Here is an 18218-nt window from a genome sequence, read left to right on the forward strand (position 1 = left end):
ATCCTTTGAATCACCCCGTTATTGAACTGTCTTGCATAAGATTTGAAATCCGTTACTTTCTGTGTTAATTAACCCAGTTTTGGAACCGATTGAATTTAAAAAACTCATCCACACATTTTACATGTGATAGCCTGTGAAATATTCTAATATTTGTAATTGTCTTTTCTAAAAACTCCTTTCCCAAGCCACTGACTCCATCCCTCGCCCCAACTTCGTTCTGAGGCTGAAACAGACTGTTCACAGCCTTGGTGTCATACTTAACCCTGAAATAACAGTTTGACCACATATCCACAACATAAATAAGATTGCCTATTTCCACTTCTGTAACATCGCCCGTCTTCGCCCCTGCCTCAACTCATCCACTGCTGAAGCCCTGATCCATGCCTTTGTTACTTCTGGTGTTGACTATTCCAATGCACTTCTCCCACATTCTACCCTACATAAACTAGAGTTGATCGAAAACTCGGCTGCCCATGTCCTAACAAGTCCAGCTCACCCATCACCCCTGTGCTCGCTGACTGACCGCCTCGCCATTGTCTGCGGGCTGAGTGCTGCACGTGGGCGGGCGGTTGGCGGTTTGTTGGCGGGCTCCGCTCGCGGCCTTTCAACTCGGGGGCCCGTGTGAGGCGGGGCGGCGTTGTGCGCAGGCGCGGGCCAGCCTATTGGCCGTGGATGGACGGACGTTTCGCCACCGCCGTGGAGGATGGAGGAGCGGCCCGAGCAGCGCACCCGGCCTCCCTGTGGACTCACGGACACGCGCGGGCAGCGAGATTTGGCCGCCGAGTCGGCGGGTGGCGGCTGCGGCGCACTTTCGGGTGTGGACGAGCCTGGTTTACTGTCGGGAGTTGCGGGGATTTCGGCCGCCATCTTTGGGCAGCGCAGAACTGCCCGCCGCAGGGAGCGACAGCAGCAGGGCCTCCTCGACGTCACAATGCTTGCCATTGACCCGCTGCAGGGCAGGGAGCATGCGTGGCGGCCATCTTACTGCAGGGCGGCCATCAGGTGCAGGATGGGGACCAGTGACATGAATACATGAGAACATCCGATATCGGAGATGAGTCGGCTTTTGGTCCCTCGAGCCTGCCGCCATTCAATAAGATGATGGCTGAAGCATCTTTGGTGTTCCTCCTTGGAGCAGTGAAGGTGCAGGGCAGGGTTAACAGAGGTGCTCACAATCAGGAACGCTTTAGATTGAGTCAGGGACCAGACTTATGTGTTCTGCTCACACAATCAGAGAATGGTTACAGCACGGAAGGCCATTCAGCCCATCCAGACCTTGCTGGCTCCCAGCTAGTCCCACTGCCCCGCCCTTTCCTCCGGCCCTGCAAATGTTTTCTTTCAGATAATTATACAACTCCCTTTTGAAAGCAGTGATTGAGTCTGCCTCCAGCATATTTTTCAGGCCGTGCATTCCAAATCGGAACCACTTGCTGCATGAATAAGATTTTTCTTACATCACCTTTGGTTCTTCTGCCAATTCGCTCATGTACCAGCAGGTTGGATGAACGAGGGAATCCCTTCACATACACAGGGCAGTTGAACGGCCTCTCTCCATTGTCACGGCGTCGATGATTTTCCAGTGCAGAGGGGCAATTGAATCCCTTCCCACAATCCCCACATTTCCACGGTATCTCCGTGGTGCGGCTGTCCTTGTGTCTCTCCAGGTTGGACGATCAGTTGAAGCCTGATCCACACACAGAACATGTGTACGGTTTCTCCCCACTGTGAATGGTGCGATGTTTTTTCAGACTGTGTAACTGGTTAAAGCTATTTTCACAGGCAGTGCACTGGGACGCTCTCACTCGTGTGTGCGTGTGTGTGTCTCGTTCATCCCACCTACTGGTACACGAGCGAATTCACACTGGGGAGAAGCTGTTCAACTGTCCTGTGTGTAGTTTCTTTGTGTGCCTTACCCGCAGTCTACCAAAGAGTGCACCATCGGAGCAGGCCGGGGAGTAGAAGGAGCAGCATGTCGGCCTGGCCCAGTAGTCTGAGCGGACCCTAGCCTGCGACCACCATTGGAGCAGGCCGGGGAGCAGAAAGAGAAGCATGGCAGCCTAGCCCAGCAGACTGAGCGGCCCCCGGCCTGCGAGCACCATCGGAGCAGGCCAGCGAGCGGGCGCAGTAGCGTGGTGGCCTAGACGAGCAGTATGAGCGGGCGCCAGCCTGCGACCACCATTGAAGCAGGCCGGGGAGCGGAAGGAGCAGCGTGGGGGCGTACCACTCCAGGGAGCAGAATGTGCTGCAGCAGGTCAGCAATGGCCGTGAAAAGGGCCGTCACCAAGGTCCAGGTCAGTGATTGGAGCGTGGGCAGGTACAGCAGGAGCGGCGAGGTCGGGGTGAAGGAGCGGCGAGAGATTGTAGAGCGACGTGATCGGGACCCAGGAGAAGCGCGAGTTCAGGGCCTAGAAGAGGCGAGGACCCAGGTGCAGCATGGACCAGCCCACACTGCGATTTGTGTGCGCACGAGGTCCGTGCAGCAGAGCTGCTCTCCATTCGTCTTGATTAATCCTTGCCACTGGACCAAGACCTAGCTCTGTCAAGGTCGTGTGGTGGCTGGCATGCAACGATCACCACACATTAAAAATTCCACGCACAGGCATCTTCCACCCTTCAAGATTTAGTTTAGACCTGAAATTTTAGGTCCTTCATTGAAACACGTGTGAACTTTTTAAACATGGAAGCAAGTCATCCTCGATTCGAGGGACTGCCGATGATGATGATGATCTTCTGCCAATCACCATAAACCTGTCTCATCTGGTTCTCAACCCTTCTGCCAGCGGGAACAGTATCTCTCTATCTAATCTGTCTGGACCACTCATGATTTGGAACACCTCTATCAACTCTGCTCTCAACCGTCTCTGCTCAAAGAAGAACAACCCCAGCTTCTCCAGTCTCTCCACGTAACTGAAGTCCCTCATCTCATGAATTATTTTTGTCAATCTTTTCTGCACCCTCTCTCAGACCTTCACATCTTAATGTGCGGTGCCCAGAATTGGACACAATGCTCCAGTTGAGGCTGAACTAATGTTTTACAAACATTCATCATAACCTCCTTGCTTTTGTATGCCATGCCTCTGTGATGCACAGGATCCTGTAAATTTTTTAACTGCTTTCTCAACCTGTCCTGCCACCTTTAGCGATTTGTGTGCGTAACCCTGCTCACTGTTCATGCACCCCCTTTAGGATTGTACCCTTTAGTTTATGTTGCCTCTACTCGTTCGTTTATTCATGCTTCTCTAATTTTATTTCTTAACTCAGATTCACGGCTTCAATTTATTAACTTCTCTGAGACCCTCAACGTAATCTGGCACCATAATGTTGGCGAGTGGTGATTGATTGCCCTGGGAATCAACAGGAAGAGTGCTTCGAGATCGGTGGTGTTATGCTCATAATAAAGTAATGCAACTGAGTACTGTAGACAATGAGTATGTGTGACCTTAGCTCCTTTATTCAGACTGCAAAGTGTTGGTACAGTGTGGGAGGCCTGATTATATGCAGTGCTCCCAAGGGATGCTGGGATCCAACTGGTAAGCCCTCAGGTTGCAGTATTATACAGGTTGCCTGGGGTTGCATACATGACATCACTCCCTCCTAAAGTCAATAGTACTCTTATTTACAAGGTGAGACAATTTGGGGCTTTTCACTCCCTTGTCGATCGTCTCGGTACAAATGCAGTTGTGGGTGAGTTGGTTGGTTCTTCGCTGTGCTGCTGGACAGCTGCCCTTGCCGGGCTGCTGGGGATGGTGAGTTCAGTTTCGTGGTCAACCATAATTTCGGTTGTCGCTTGTATATATATTGGAGGGTCGAAGTTGGTGGTGTCCTCATCAGGTTGCTCGTGGCTGTTTGTGAATCGCAGTTTGGTTTGGTCCAAATGATTTCTGCACATTAGTCCATTGGCAAGTTTGACCTGAAACATCTGACTCCCAGCTTTGGCTATGACAGTGCCAGCAAACCATTTGGGATCATGTCCAAAATTGCATACTAATACAGGGTATTTGTTTCAATATCACGTGAGAAGTCTGCATGATCATGGTACATGCTTCATTGATGCCACCTGTCCTCGACGTGATCATGGAGATCAAGGTGGACAAGAGAGAGCCTTGTTTTGAGCGCCCTTTTCATGAGCAGTTTGGCGGGCGGAACCCCCGTGAGTGAGGGGGGTCTGGTGCGGTAGCTGAGCAGGACTTGGAACAGGCGGGTCTGCTGGGAGCCTTCCGATAAGCATTTCAAGCTTTGCTTGATGGTCTGGACTGCCCGTTCTGCCTGACCGTTGGATGTGGGCTTGAACGGGGCGGATGTGATGTGCTTGATCGCATTGCGGGTCATGAATTCCTTGAATTCAGCACTGGTGATGAATGACCCATTGTCGCTGACAAGGACATCGGGCAGACCATGTGTGGCAAACATGGCTTGAAGGCTTTCGATGGTGGCAGTGGATGTGCTTACAGGCAATATTACACATTCAATCCATTTTTAAACATCCACAACAACCAAAAACATTTCGCCTAGGAACGGGCCTGCAAAGTCATTGTGCATCCTCGACCATGGTTTGGAGGGCCATGACCACAAACGTAGCGGTGCCTCTCTGGGTGTATTGCTCAGTTGAGAGCAAATGTTGCATTGGCGCATGCATGACTCTAAGTCTGCGACGATTCCGTGCCACCACGCATGGGATCTGGTTATAGCTTTCATCATTACTATGCCTGGGTGGGTACGGTGTAGGTCGTGAATGAACATTTCCCTGCCTTTCTTCGGCAAAACCACGAGATTACCCCACAAAAGACAGTCCGCCTGTATGGACATTTCGTCGTTGCACCGCTGGAACGGCTTGATCTCTTCATGCATCTCCGCTGGGATGCTGGACCAGCTCCCATAGAGGACACCGTTTTTTACAAGGGACAGTAAAGGATCCTGGCTGGTCCAGGTCCTGATCTTGCGGGCGGTAACGGGTGACTTTTCATTTTCGAATGCATCCATCACCAAGAGCAAGTTGCAGGCTTTGCCATTTCCAGCCCGGTGGTGGGCAATAGTAGCAGACTGAGAGCATCAGCGCATTTCTCTGTCTGGTCTGTGGCAGATTACATAGTTGTATGCAGGCAGCATAAGAGCCCATGTTTGGATGCGGGCAGAGACATTGGCATTAATCCCGTTGCTCTCTGAGAATAGCGATATGAGCGTCTTATGGTCAGTTTCCAGCTCAAACATGAGACCAAACAGATACTGGTGCCTTTTTTTCACCCGGTAAATGCATGCCAGAGCTTCTTTTTCAATCATGCGATAGACTCTTTCGGCCTTGGACAAACTCTTGGATGCATAAGGGACCGGTTGCAATGTTCCCGATTTGTTTGCTTCTTGTGACACACACCCGAACCCGTATGAAGACGCATTGCAAGCTACTACTAAGCGTTTACATGGGTTATACAAGACAACCAATTAGTTGGAACATAACAGATTTCTGGCTTTCTCAAAAGCAGCCTCTTGTGATTTACCACATACCCAGTCATCTCCCTTGCGTAGTACATGTAGAGGTTCTAGCAAGGTGCTTAACCCAGATATGAAATTACCAAAATAGGTGAGTAGTCCTCTGAACGATGGCAGCTCTGTCATGGTCTGTGGTCTCGTCGCATTATTGATGGCCTCCGTCTTGGTGTCGGTGGGTCTGATGTCATCTGCCGTAATTCTTCTCCCAAAGAACTCGACCTCTGGTGCCAGGTAAACACACTTTGCGCATTTCAACCTGAGTCCCACGTGACCTAGCCGAATTAGAACCTCTTCCATGTTCTGCAAGTATTCGATGGTGTCCCGACCTGTGACCAGTACATCCTCCTGGAAAAGCACGATGCGTGGAACCAACTGCAGCACACTTTCCATGTTCCTTTGGAAAATGGCTGCGGCCGATCGAATCTCAAACGGGCACCTACTCTAGATGAAGAGATCTTTGTGCGTGTTGATGCAGGTGAGGCCTTTCGAAGATTCCGCCAGCTCCTGCGTCATGTAGGCCGTGGTCAGGTCCAACCTAGTGAACTTCTTTCCTCCTGCTAGAGTCACAAATAGGTCATCTGCCTTGGGTAGCGGGTTCTGGTACTGTAGTAAAAAACAGTTAATCGTTACATTCTAGTCCCCACAAATTCTGACTGTGCCGTCGCCTTTGAGAACCAGAAAAATAGGGCTGGCCCACTCATTGAGCTCTACGGGCGTGATGATGCCTTCTCACTGCAGCCTGTCCAGCTCAATTTCCACTTTATCTCGCATCATATATGGTACCGCCCGTGCCTTTTGGTGGATGCGTTGTGTACCGGGAACCAAGTGGATCTGTCCCTTTGACCCCGAGAAACTTCCGATGCCTGGCTCAAACAATGACGGGAACTTGCTCAGAACCTGGGCACATGAGGCGTCATCAACGGACGAGAGCGCTCGGATGCTGTCCCAGTTCCAGCTGATTTTTCCCAGCCAGCTTCTGCCGAACAGTGCGGGGCTATCTCCTGCTACAATCCATAGTGGGAGTTCGTGCACTGCTCCATCATAGGAGACTTTTACTGCTGCGCTGCCAATTACAGGGATCAGCTCTTTAGTGTAAGTTCTTACCTTGGTATGAATGGAGCTAATCTAGGGCCTGTGTGCCTTGTTGCACCACAGCCTGTCAAAGGCCTTTTTGCTCATGATAGACTGACTCGCACCCGTGTCCAGTTCCATGGATACTGGAATTCCTTCCAGTTTGACTTTTAGCATGATCGGTGGCAATTTCGTGGTGAAGGTGTGTACCCAGTACACTTCTGCCACCTCAGTTCTAGTCTCTAGTTCAGCCTGATCCGCCATGGATCTGTTCTACTCCGCAACATGGTGGTTTGCAGGGTTTGCAACTCATCTGCACATTGGTTGGAGGTGTCCCATTGTTCCACAGCCTTTGCACACATAGTGTTTGAAGCGGCATTGATGGGCTCGATTATCACCTCCCCAGCGCCAACAAGGGGTTAACTGCCTTGCATTAATGATTGATGGCAGACTCTGGGTCATCTGCGGACGTGCAGCTGCAGGGGTATACATTCTGCCATATCCATTTCTGCCTGAAAAGGACATTACTTTGTGTGCAGTGCTTGCCAAAAACTCTTTATGCTGCGAAATTTGTTTAGTGTTATCGTTGGTGGCCATAAATGCCTGGGCTATCGTTATGGCTTTGCTCAGATTCGGTGTGTCAACAGTCAACAGTTTGTGAAGGATAACCTTATGGCCAATGCCAAGCACAAAAAAGTCTCTAAGCATTTGCTCAAGGAATCCATCGAATTCCAATGTCCTGCAAGGCGCCTTATTTCGGCGATGTAGCTTGCTACTTCCTGACCTTCAGACCACTGACACGTGTAGAATTGATACCTTGCCATCAGAACGCTTTCCTTCGGATGTAGGTGCGTTCGGACCAGCGTACACAGTTCTTCATAGGATTTGGTTGTTGGTTTCACCGGAGCGAGAAGATTCTTCATGAGGCCAGAGGTTGTTGCACCGCAGACGGTGAGGAGGATCACCCCTCGTTTGGCAGTGTTCTCATCTGCTTCTAGCTCATTGACTACAGAGTATTTGTCGAGTCACTCCATGAAGGCCTCTCAATCATCCCCTTCTGAGAATTTCTCCACGAGACCAACATTGTTCCGTAGTTGTTCGCGTGGTTGTTCATTATCTCGTTGCCAATTGTTATGCTCATAATAAAGTAATGCAACTGAATACTGTAGACATAGAAACATACAAAATAGGTGCAGGAGTAGGCCCTTCGAGTCTGCACAACCATTCAATAAGATCATGGCTGATCATTCCTTCAGTACCCCTTTCCTGCTTTCTCTCCATACCCCTTGTTCCTTTTAGCTGTAAGGGCCATATCCAACTCCCTCTTAAATATATCCAGTGAACTGGCATCAACAATTATCTGCGGTAGGGAATTCCACAGGTTAACAACTCTATGGGTGAAGATGTTTCTCCTCATATCAGTCCTAAATGGCCTGCCCCTTATCCTAAATCTGTATCCCCTGGTTCTGGACTTCCCCAACATTGGGAACATTCTTCCCGCATCTAAGCTGTCCAGTCCCATCAGAATCTTACATGTTTCTATGAGATCCCCTCATCCTTCTAAACTCCAGTGTATAAAGGCCCAGTTGACCCAGTCTCTCCTCATATCTCAGTGCAACCATCCCTGGAACCAGTCTGGTGAACCTTCGCTGCACTGCCTCAATAGCAAGAACGTCCTTCCTCAGATTAGGAGAACAAAACTGAACACAATATTCCAGGTGGAGCCTCACCAAGGCCCTGTACAACTGCAGTAAGACTTCCCTGCTCCTATACTAAAATCCCCTTGCTATGACGGCCAACATACCATTTGCCTTCTTCACAACCTGCTGTACCTGCGTGCCAACATTCACTGACTGATGAACCATGACACCCAGGTCTCACTGCATCACCCCTTTTCCTAATCTGCCGCCATTCAGATAATATGCTGCCTTCGTGTTTTTGCCTCCAAAATGGATAACCTCACAGTTATCCACATTATACTGCATCTGCCATGTATTTGCCCACTCGCCTAACCTGTCCAAGTCACCCTGCCGCCTCTTAGCGTCCTCCTCGCAGCTCACACCGCCACCCAGTTTAGTATCATCTGCAAACTTGGATATTTTGCACTCAATTCCATCATTTAAATCATTAATATATATCGTAAAGAGCTGGGGTCCCAGCACGGAGCCCTGCGGCACTTTACTAATCACTCTCTGCTATTCTGAAAAGGACCCATTTATCCCGACTCTCTGCTTCCTGTCTTCCAATCAGTTCTCTATCCTCATCAGTACATTACCCACAATACATGTGGTTTAATTTTGCACACCAATCTCTTCATTGGGACCTTGTCAAAGCCTTTTGAAAGTCCAAACAGACCACATCCACTGGTTCTCCCTTGTCCACTCTACTAGATACACCCTCAAAAAATTCCAGAAGATTTGTCAAGCATGATTTCCCTTTCATAAATCCATGCTGACTTGGACCAATCTATCACTGCATTCCAAATGCGCTGCTATTTGATCCCTAATGATTGATTCCAACATTTTGCCCAGTTCTGATGTCAGGCTAACCGGTCTATAATTACCCGTTTTCTCTCTGCCTCCTTTTTAAAAAAATGTGGTGTTACATTAGCAACCCTCCAGTCCATAGGAACTGATACAGAGTCTATAGATTGTTGGAAAATTACCAATGCATCCGCTATTTATAGGGAAACTTCCTTAATTACTCTGGGATGTAGACTATCAGGCCTTGGGGATTTATCGGCCTTCAATCCCGTCAATTTCCCAAACACTATTTCCCGCCTAATAAGGATATCCTTCAGTTCCTCCTTCTCTAGCCCCTCGGTCCCCTGGTACATCCGGAAGGTTATTTGTGTCTTCCTTTGTGAAGACAGAACCAAAGTATTTGTTCAATTGGTCAGCCATTTCTTTGTTCCCTATTATAAATTTACCCGAATCCGACTGCAAGGGACCTACGTTTGTCTTCACTAATGTTTTTCTCTTCACATATCTATGGACGCTTTTGCAGTCAGTTTTTATGTTTCAAGCAAGCTTCCCCCTCTTAATTAAACCCTTTATCCTCCTCTACTGAATTCTAAATTTCTACAAGTCCACCAGTTTGCTGCTTTTTCTGGCTAATTTATATGACAATGATTAACTGTGACCTCAGCTCCTTTATTCAGACTCCAGAGTGTTGGTACAGTGTGGGAGACATGCTTATATACAGTACTCCTAAGGGATGCTGGGATCCCTTAGGACTCCAACAGTTAAGCCGTCTGCTGGTAGTATGCAACCCCAGGCAAACTGTATAATACATGACAGGTGGGCCAAGGCAGCAGCGTGTTCTGCGACCAATCGCGCTGATTGAGGGTTGGATCCTATGTCGGACTGTCAGGTGAGTCAGTGCGAACCCCTCTTAAAGAATTTATCTTTTCACAGTTAAATCGAGGTTTGTTTTGGCAACGTAACAGGTGAACATTTGTCAGTATTTTGTTTCCCTGGAGTTCCTATTATGAGTTCCAGGCACTTCAGTGCCAAGTCGAATAAAAATTGAAAAGATCATTCATTTCCCTCTTAGCATGTCATTGTTAGTTAAAGGAACAGAGATTGATTTCCCCTCATTATGCATTTGTAGTAGTTAAAGTAACAGCCTTCCTATTGGTAGTGAGTCACATTCTGTGCTGGAGGAGATGGCTGGTGGTTTCAGCCTTTAAAATACTCCTCCACTTGTTGAAATTCCTACAAAGTATCACCCTTGCCTATGTCTGTAGCCTCCTCCAGCCCAGCAATCCTCTTAACAGTTTTTTTTTTCCTTTGGAACAGAGGAGGCTGAAGGGAGACGTTATTGAGCTGTTTAAAATTTTGAGGGGTCTAAATCGAGTGCATAGGACCGACCTATTTCCGATCGCAGAGGGGTGTCAACAACCAGGTGGCATGGATTTAAAGTAATTGGTAGGAGGTTTAGAGGGGAATTTCTTCACCTAGAGAGTGGTGGGGGGTCTGGTACTGGTCTAGTGGGATTAGGCTGGATAGCTCTCTGTCAGCCTGCGCAGACACGATGGTTTAAATGGCCTCCTTCCGTGTAAATTTCTATGCTTCTATAATGAGAAACAATTTACAGTGTCGGGGGTCTGTCTTGCTGTTAGTTAAAATGTACAGAGATTGATTTACCCTCATTATGCATCTTTAGTCATTAAACAAAAACCTTTCCTGTTCGCAGTGAGTCACATTCTGCACTCTGAGAGAGAGCTGGTGTCCTCAATCTTTAAAATACTCATCTCGTCCAAATCCCACCAAAGCCTCGCCGCTCACTATCTCTGTAATCTCTTCCTGCCCATCAACTCTCTTAATAAGGAGAAATAATTTTCAGTGTCAGAATGCTCGGAAACCAGAGGTCACCGATTTAATGTGATTTGCAAATGAACCAGATGCTACACGAGGGGGAAAAATTGAGCAGCCAGATGTTATGGCCTGGAACGCACTGCCTGTAAGGGTGATGGAAGCAGATTCACATGTTACTTTCAAAAGAGATAAATATTTGAGTTGGAAAGATTTGCAGGGTTATGAGGCAAGAGGAGTGGCTTGCATCCTCATGTCTGAAGAGAAGTAGCGGCAGGGATAGTGGATGCATTGGTTGTAATTTACCAAAATTCCTTGGATTCTGGGTAGGTCCCAGCAGATTGGAAAACTGCAAATGTAACGCTCCTATTTAAAAAAGGAGGCAGACTAAAAGCGGGAAACTACTTAGCCGAACATCTGTGGTTGGGAAAGTGTTGGAGTCCATTATTAATGAAGCAGTAGCAGGACATTTGGAAAAACAAAGTTCGGTCAAGCAGAGTCAGCATCGATTTATGAAGGGGAAGACATGTTTGACAAATTTGTTGGAAATCTTTGAGGATGTAACGAACAGGGTGGATAAAGGGGAACCAGTGCATTTGGACTTCCACAAGGCGTTTGACAAGTTGCCACGTAAAAAGTTACTGCACAAGGTAAAAGTTCATGGGGATGGGGGTAACATATCAGCATGGATCGAGGATTGGCTAACTAACAGACAACAGAGAGGTGGGATAACTGGTTCATTGTCTGGTTGACCATCAGTAACTAGTGGTGTTCTGCAGGGATCAGTGCTGGAGCCTCAACTATTTACAATTTATATTAGTTACTTGGATGGAGGGACCGAGTGTAACGTGGCCAAACTTGCTGATGATAGAAAGATGGGTGGGAACGCAAGTTGCAAGGAGGACACAAATAATCTACAAAGGGATATAGTTAGGCCCAATGAGCTAGCAAAAATCTGGCAGATGGACTATAATGTGGTAAAATGTCAGGTTATCCCTTTGGTAGGAAAAATAAAAAAGTCAATTATTATTCAAATGTGACAATTACAAAATGCTGTAGTACAGAAGGATCTGGGGGTTCTTGTACATGAAACTCAAAAAGTTAGTATGCAGGTACAGCAATAGGCAAATGGAATGCTGGGGGATGGTATAAAAGTAGGGAAGTCCTGCTACAACTGTACAGGGCATTGGTAAGACCACACCTTGAGTACAGCACACAGTTTAGATCTTGACTTGTCTCTATTCCCATGCCAAGGGGATTGCTACACCAGACGAGAGGGGCAACATTTGGGGACACGGATTCCCCACCAATTCCCATTCCCCTTCTTTCTGGTGGATAATGGAGTGACCACTGTGTGCAATGTGCAAGTCAGTAAGAACTGTCAGCAAGCTCTTTCTAATTGCAGATTTTATTCAGTGGAAACTTTGACACACTATTGTAGATTTTGTACCAAATATCAATTTAAAATTAAAGTAAAAGTTCATAATTTTATTCCAAACTGAATTCTGTTGAGAGTCGCTGAATTAAGGGGAAAGATAACACACAGCGTTTCTTAAATGGACACTGCAGCCCCGAGAACACAATCAGCAATATATCTAGAATATTAAAGTCCAGCCCAGTTATAGGGTTATTAAAATCAGCAGAAACAAACTCCAATTATCAGAATGAACATGGTTCAGTCAGTATGCTATTTACAGCAGAAATAACAGCAAGTTCCAAACCCTGCAGTCACTTGTGAACTCGCTGGTGTGTCAGCAGGGTGGATGACCAAGTGAATCCCTTCCCACACTCAGAGCAGGTGAACGTCTTCTCCCCAGAGTGAACTCGCTGGTGTCTCAGCAGGGTGGATGACTGAGTGAATCGCTTCCCACACTCAGAGCAGGTGAATGGCCTCTCCTCATTGTGAACTCGCTGGTGTGTCAGCAGGAAGGATGACTGAGTGAATCCCTTCCCACACTCAGAGCAGATGAATGGCCTCTCCCAAGTGTGAATTCGTTGGTGTTTCCGCAGAGTGGATGACTGAGTGAATCCCTTCCCACACTCAGAGCAGGTGAACGGCCTCTCCCCAATTGTGAACTCGCTATTGTGACTTTAGATGGGATAATCGAGTGAATCCCTTCCCACACTCACAGCAGGTGAACGGCTTCTCCCCAGTGTGACTGCGTCGATGGTGATCTGCGTCCCTTCCCACAGTCACCACATTTCCACGGTTTCTCCGTGATGCGGGTATCCTTGTAACTCTCCATGTTTGGACGATCAGTTGAAGCCTCACTCACGCACACAATACGTTTACAGTTTCTCTGCAATTTGAATGGTGCAATGTTCATTTAGGCTGTGCAACTGGCTAAAGCTCTTTCCACAGGCAGTGCACTGGAACACTCACTCAGGTGTGTGTGTGACAGTGCTTTTCCAGTCACACAGATATTTGAAATTTTACCCTCAGGCAGAACAGACAACCATTCCTCCTTCCACTTTCAAAGGCCGATGATATTCAGGACCTGATGAATAGATTGACTCCGTTAGATGGTGACGCAATGTTTGATTTGTGTTTCCTGTCTGAAAATCTAACCTTCTAAAACGCTGTAAAAGGAGATAACAAAACTCATTACTGTCAGTACAAGACAGAAATTCAGAACAGACACATCTAGTTTCCATGAAACATTCTTTCCTCTCATTCTTCCAAAGCTGAAAATGCCTGTCCCACACATTGTCCCTCCTGCTGTGCTGAAATCCAAACCCATCGCACTATTCTCGACTGTTTCTCCTCCAGTCCCAGTTTTCACCACCAATTCGGGCTGGGTTCAGTTCTACACTCACTGGTGCCTCTCCCTCTCCTGCCCTGAAGGTACAGACTCCGGCTGGGTTCAGTTCTGCACTCACTGGTTCTGCTCTCCGAAAGGAGCTGACTCTGGCCGTGTTCAGGTCTACACTCAGAAGAACATAAGAATTAGGAACAGGAGTAGGCCATCTAGCCCCTCGAGCCTGCTCCGCCATTCAACAAGACCATGGCTGATCTGGCCGTGGACTCAGCTCCACTTACCCACCCGCTCCCCAAAACCATTAATGCCCTTATTGGTTGAAAATCTATCTATCTGTGACTTGAATACATTCAATGAGCTAGCCTCAACTGCTTCCTTGGGCAGATAATTCCACAGATTCGCAGCACTCTGGGAGAAGAAATTCCTTCTCAACTCGGTTTTAAATTGGCTCCCCCGTATTTTAAGGCTGTGCCCCCTAGTTCTCCTCTCCCTGACCAGTGGAAACAACCTCTCTGCCTCTATCTTGTCTATCCCTTTCATTATTTTAAATGTTTCTAAAAGATCACCCCTCATCCTTCTGAACTCCAACGAGTAAAGACCCAGTTACTCAATCTATCATCATAAGGTAACCCCACCTCATCTCCGGAATCAGCCTAGTGAATCGTCTCTGTACCACCTCCAAAGCTAGTTTATCCTTCCTTAAGTAAGGTGACCAAAACTGCACGCAGTACTCCAGCTGTGGCCTCACCAATACCTTGTACAGTGGCAGAAGGACTTCCCTGCTTTGTACTCCATCCTTCTTGCAATGAAGGCCAACATTCCATTCGCCTTCCTGATTACCTGCTGCAGCTGCAAACTAACTTTTTGGGATTCATGCAAAATGACCCCCAGGTCCCTCTGCACCGCAACATATTGTAATTTCTCCCCATTCAAATAATATTCCCTTTTATTTTTATTTTTCCCAAGGTGGATGACCTCACACTTTCCGACATTGTATTCCATCTGCAAACCCTTAGCCCATTCGCTTAACCTATCTAAATCTCTTTGCAGCCTCTGTGTCCTCGACACAACCCGCTTTCCCACTAATCTTTGTGTCATCTGCAAATTTTGTTACACTACACTCTGTCCCCTCTTCCAGGTCGTCTATCTATATTGTAAACAGTTGTGGTCCCAGCACCGATCCCTGTGGCACAAAACTAACCACCGATTTCCAACCCGAAAAGGACCCATTTAACCCGACTCTTTGCTTACTGTTAGCCAGCCAATTCTCTATCCAGGCTAATACATTTCCACTGACTCCGCGTACATTTATCTTCTGGAGTAACCTTTTGTGTGGCACCTTATCGAATGCCTTTTGAAAATCTTAATACACCACATCCATCGGTACACCTCTATCCACCATGCTCGTTATAACCTCAAAGAATTCCAGTCGATTAGGTAAACATGATTTCCCCTTCATGAATCCATGCTGCGTCTGCTTGATTGCACTATTCCTATCTAGATGTCCCGCTATTTCTTCCTTAATGATAGTTTCAAGCATTTTCCCCACTGCAAATGTTAAACTAACCGGCCTATAGTTACCTGCCTTTTGTCTGCCCCCTTTTTTAAACAGAGGCGTTACATAAGCTGCTTTCCATTCCGATGGTACCTCCAGAGAATTTTGGTAGATTAATATGAGTGTATCTGCTATAACTTCCACCATTTCTTTTAATATCTTGAGATGCATTTCTTCAGTACCAGGGGACATGTCTACCTTGAGTCCCATTAGCCTGTCCAGCACTACCCGACTCGTGATAGTGATTGTCTCAAGGTCCTCCCTTCCCACATTCCTATGACCAGCAATTTTTGGCATGGTTTTTTTTGTCTTCCACTGTGAAGACCGAAGCAAAATAATTGTTTAACGTCTCAGCCATTTCCATATTTCCCATTATTAAATCCCCCTTCTCATCTTCTAAGGGACCAACATTTACTTTAGTCACTCTTTTCCGTTTTATATATCTGTAAAAGCTTTTGCTATCCGTTTTTTTGTTTTGCGCAAGTATACCTTCGTAATCTATCTTTCCTTTCTTTATTGCTTTCTTACTCATTCTTTGCTGTGGTTTAAAATGTTCCCAATCTTCTATTTTCCCACTAACCTTGGCCACCTTATACGCATTGGTTTTTAATTTGATACTCTCCTTTATTTCCTTGGTTATCCACGGCTGGTTATCCCTTCTCTTAACACCCTTCTTTTTCACTGGAATATATTTTTGTTGAGCACTATGAAAGAGCTCCTGAAAAGTCCGCCAGTGTTCCTCAATTGTGCCACCGTTCAGTCTGTGTTTCCAGTCTACTTTAGCCAACTCTGCCTTCATCCCACTGTAGTCCACTTTGTTTAAGCATAGTACGCTCATTTGAGACACTACTTCCTCACCCTCAATCTGTTTTAAAAATTCAACCATACTGTGATCACTCATTCCGAGAGGATCTTTTACTAGGAGATCGTTTATTATTCCTGTCTCATTACACAGGACCAGATCTAAGATAGCTTGCTCCCTTGTAGGTTCTGTAACATACTGTTCTTAGAAACAATCCCGTATGCATTCTATGAATTCCTCCTCCAGGCAACCCCGTGTGATTTGATTTGACCAATCGATATGTAGGTTAAAATCCCCCATGATTACTGCCGTTCTTTTTTCACATGCCTCCATTATTCCCCGCCCCACCGTGACGTTATTATTTGGGGGCCTATAAACTACACCCACAAGTGACCTTTTTCCACTTACTATCTCTAATCTCCACCCACAATGATTCAACATTTTGTTCATTAGAGCCAATATCGTCTCTCACAACTGCATTGATATCATCGTTTATTAACAGAGCTACCCCACCTCCTTTCCCTTCTTGTCTATCTTTCCGAATCATCAGAGACCCCTGTATGTTTAATTCCCTGTCTTGGCTACCCTGCAACCATGTTTCTGTAATGGCCACCAAATCATACCCATTTGTAATGATTTGTGTCGTCAACTCATTTACTTTATTTTGAATGCTGCGTGAGTTCAGGTAGAGTGTTTTAATATTAGTTTTTAAACAATGATTTCAGTTTGACCCCTCCTGCAGCCCCTTTATATTCAGTGGCCCTTTTTGATTTTTTGCCTTGGGTTTCTCTGCCCTCCACTTTTACTCATCTCCTTTCTCTCTTTTGCTTTTGTCTCCTTTTTGTTTCCCATTCCCCTGCCATATAAGTTTAACTCCTCCCCAACAGCACTAGCAAACACTCCCTCTAGGACATTGGTTCCGGTCCTGCCGAGGTGCAGACTCACTGGTTCCCCACCCTATCCCTCCCCTGAAGATGTTGTCTCTGGCTGCATTCAGTTCTTCTTTTACTGGTTCCCCTGCCTCTCCTCTCTTGATGATGCTGACTCTGGCTGGGTTCAGTTCTACACTCACTCGCTCCCCTCAAGATGCTCACTCTGGCTGGGTTCAGTTCCACACTCACTGGTTCCCCTGCTGCTCCTTCCCTGTCGGTACTGATTCTGGCTGGGTTCAGATATAGACGCACTGGCTCCGCTCTCCTCCATTGAAGCTGCTGACTCTGTCTGGAATCGGTTTTGCACTCACTGGTTCCAATCCATCCCCCTCCCCTGAAGATGCTGACTCTGGCTGGGTTTAGTTCTACACTCACTGATTCCCCTCCCTCTTCACCCCTAAAGCTGCTGACTCTGTCTGGGATCAGTTCTACAATCACTGCTTCCTCTCCCTCTTCTCCCCTTAAGGTGCTGACTGTGGCTGTGTTCACTTCCATGCTCACTGGCTCCCCTCTCCTCCGCTAAAGTTGCTGACTCTGTCTGGTTTCAATTCTATACTCACTGGTTCCCCTCCCTCACAATTCTCTCCTCCCCTAAAGCTGCTGACTAAGGCTGTATTCAGTTCTAGACTCACTGGTTCCCCTCCATCTCCTTCCCTGAAGATGCTGACTCTGCCTGGGTACAGATTTAGACTCGCTGGTTCCCTTCGCTCGCAGCTCTCTCCTCCTCTGAAGTTGCTGAGTTTGACTGTGCTCAATTCCGCACTCACTTGTTCCCCTCCCTCTCCTCTCGTGAAGGTGCTGACTGACTGGGTTCAGTTCCAAACTCACTGGCTACCCTCTTCTCCCCTAAAGATGCTGTCTCTGGCTGGGTTCAGTTCTGCATTCACTTGTTCCCCTCTCTCTTCTCCCCTGAAAGTGCCGAATCTGTCTGGGTTCAGTTCCACACTCACTGGTTCCCCTCCCCTAAAGATGCTGACTCTATTTGGGATCAGTTCTACAATACCGGTTCCCCTCCCATCCATCTTTCTCCTCCCCTGAAGATGCTGACTCAGGCTGGGTACAATTCTTCACTCACTGGTTCCACTCCCCTGAAGGTGCTGACTCTGGCTGAGTTCAGTTCCAGAAACTGATATCATTCGCTTGGTTCCTGCACCAAGATGGCAACTCACTGAATCAAGATGGCGGAGCGTAGACCCTGCCTTCCTGTACAAATATGGCCGCCGTTAGCCTGGGGCTGTGACCGGGAGAAAGCCCCGAACCGACAACCGCCAATATTCCGGTTATTATTCCGGGCTTCCG

At 47.3% G+C, this 18218-nt stretch overlaps 1 pseudogene; it reads right to left on the minus strand.

Annotated features, from left to right (window-relative positions):
- The window catches only part of LOC139238107 (zinc finger protein 271-like), a 142906-nt pseudogene extending 127529 nt beyond the window's left edge, over window positions 1-15377 (minus strand).
- Between the last annotated feature and the right edge of the window lie 2841 nt (window positions 15378-18218).

This window comes from Pristiophorus japonicus, chromosome 25, assembly GCF_044704955.1.
Source record: "Pristiophorus japonicus isolate sPriJap1 chromosome 25, sPriJap1.hap1, whole genome shotgun sequence".
Taxonomy (NCBI): Eukaryota; Metazoa; Chordata; class Chondrichthyes; family Pristiophoridae; genus Pristiophorus; species Pristiophorus japonicus.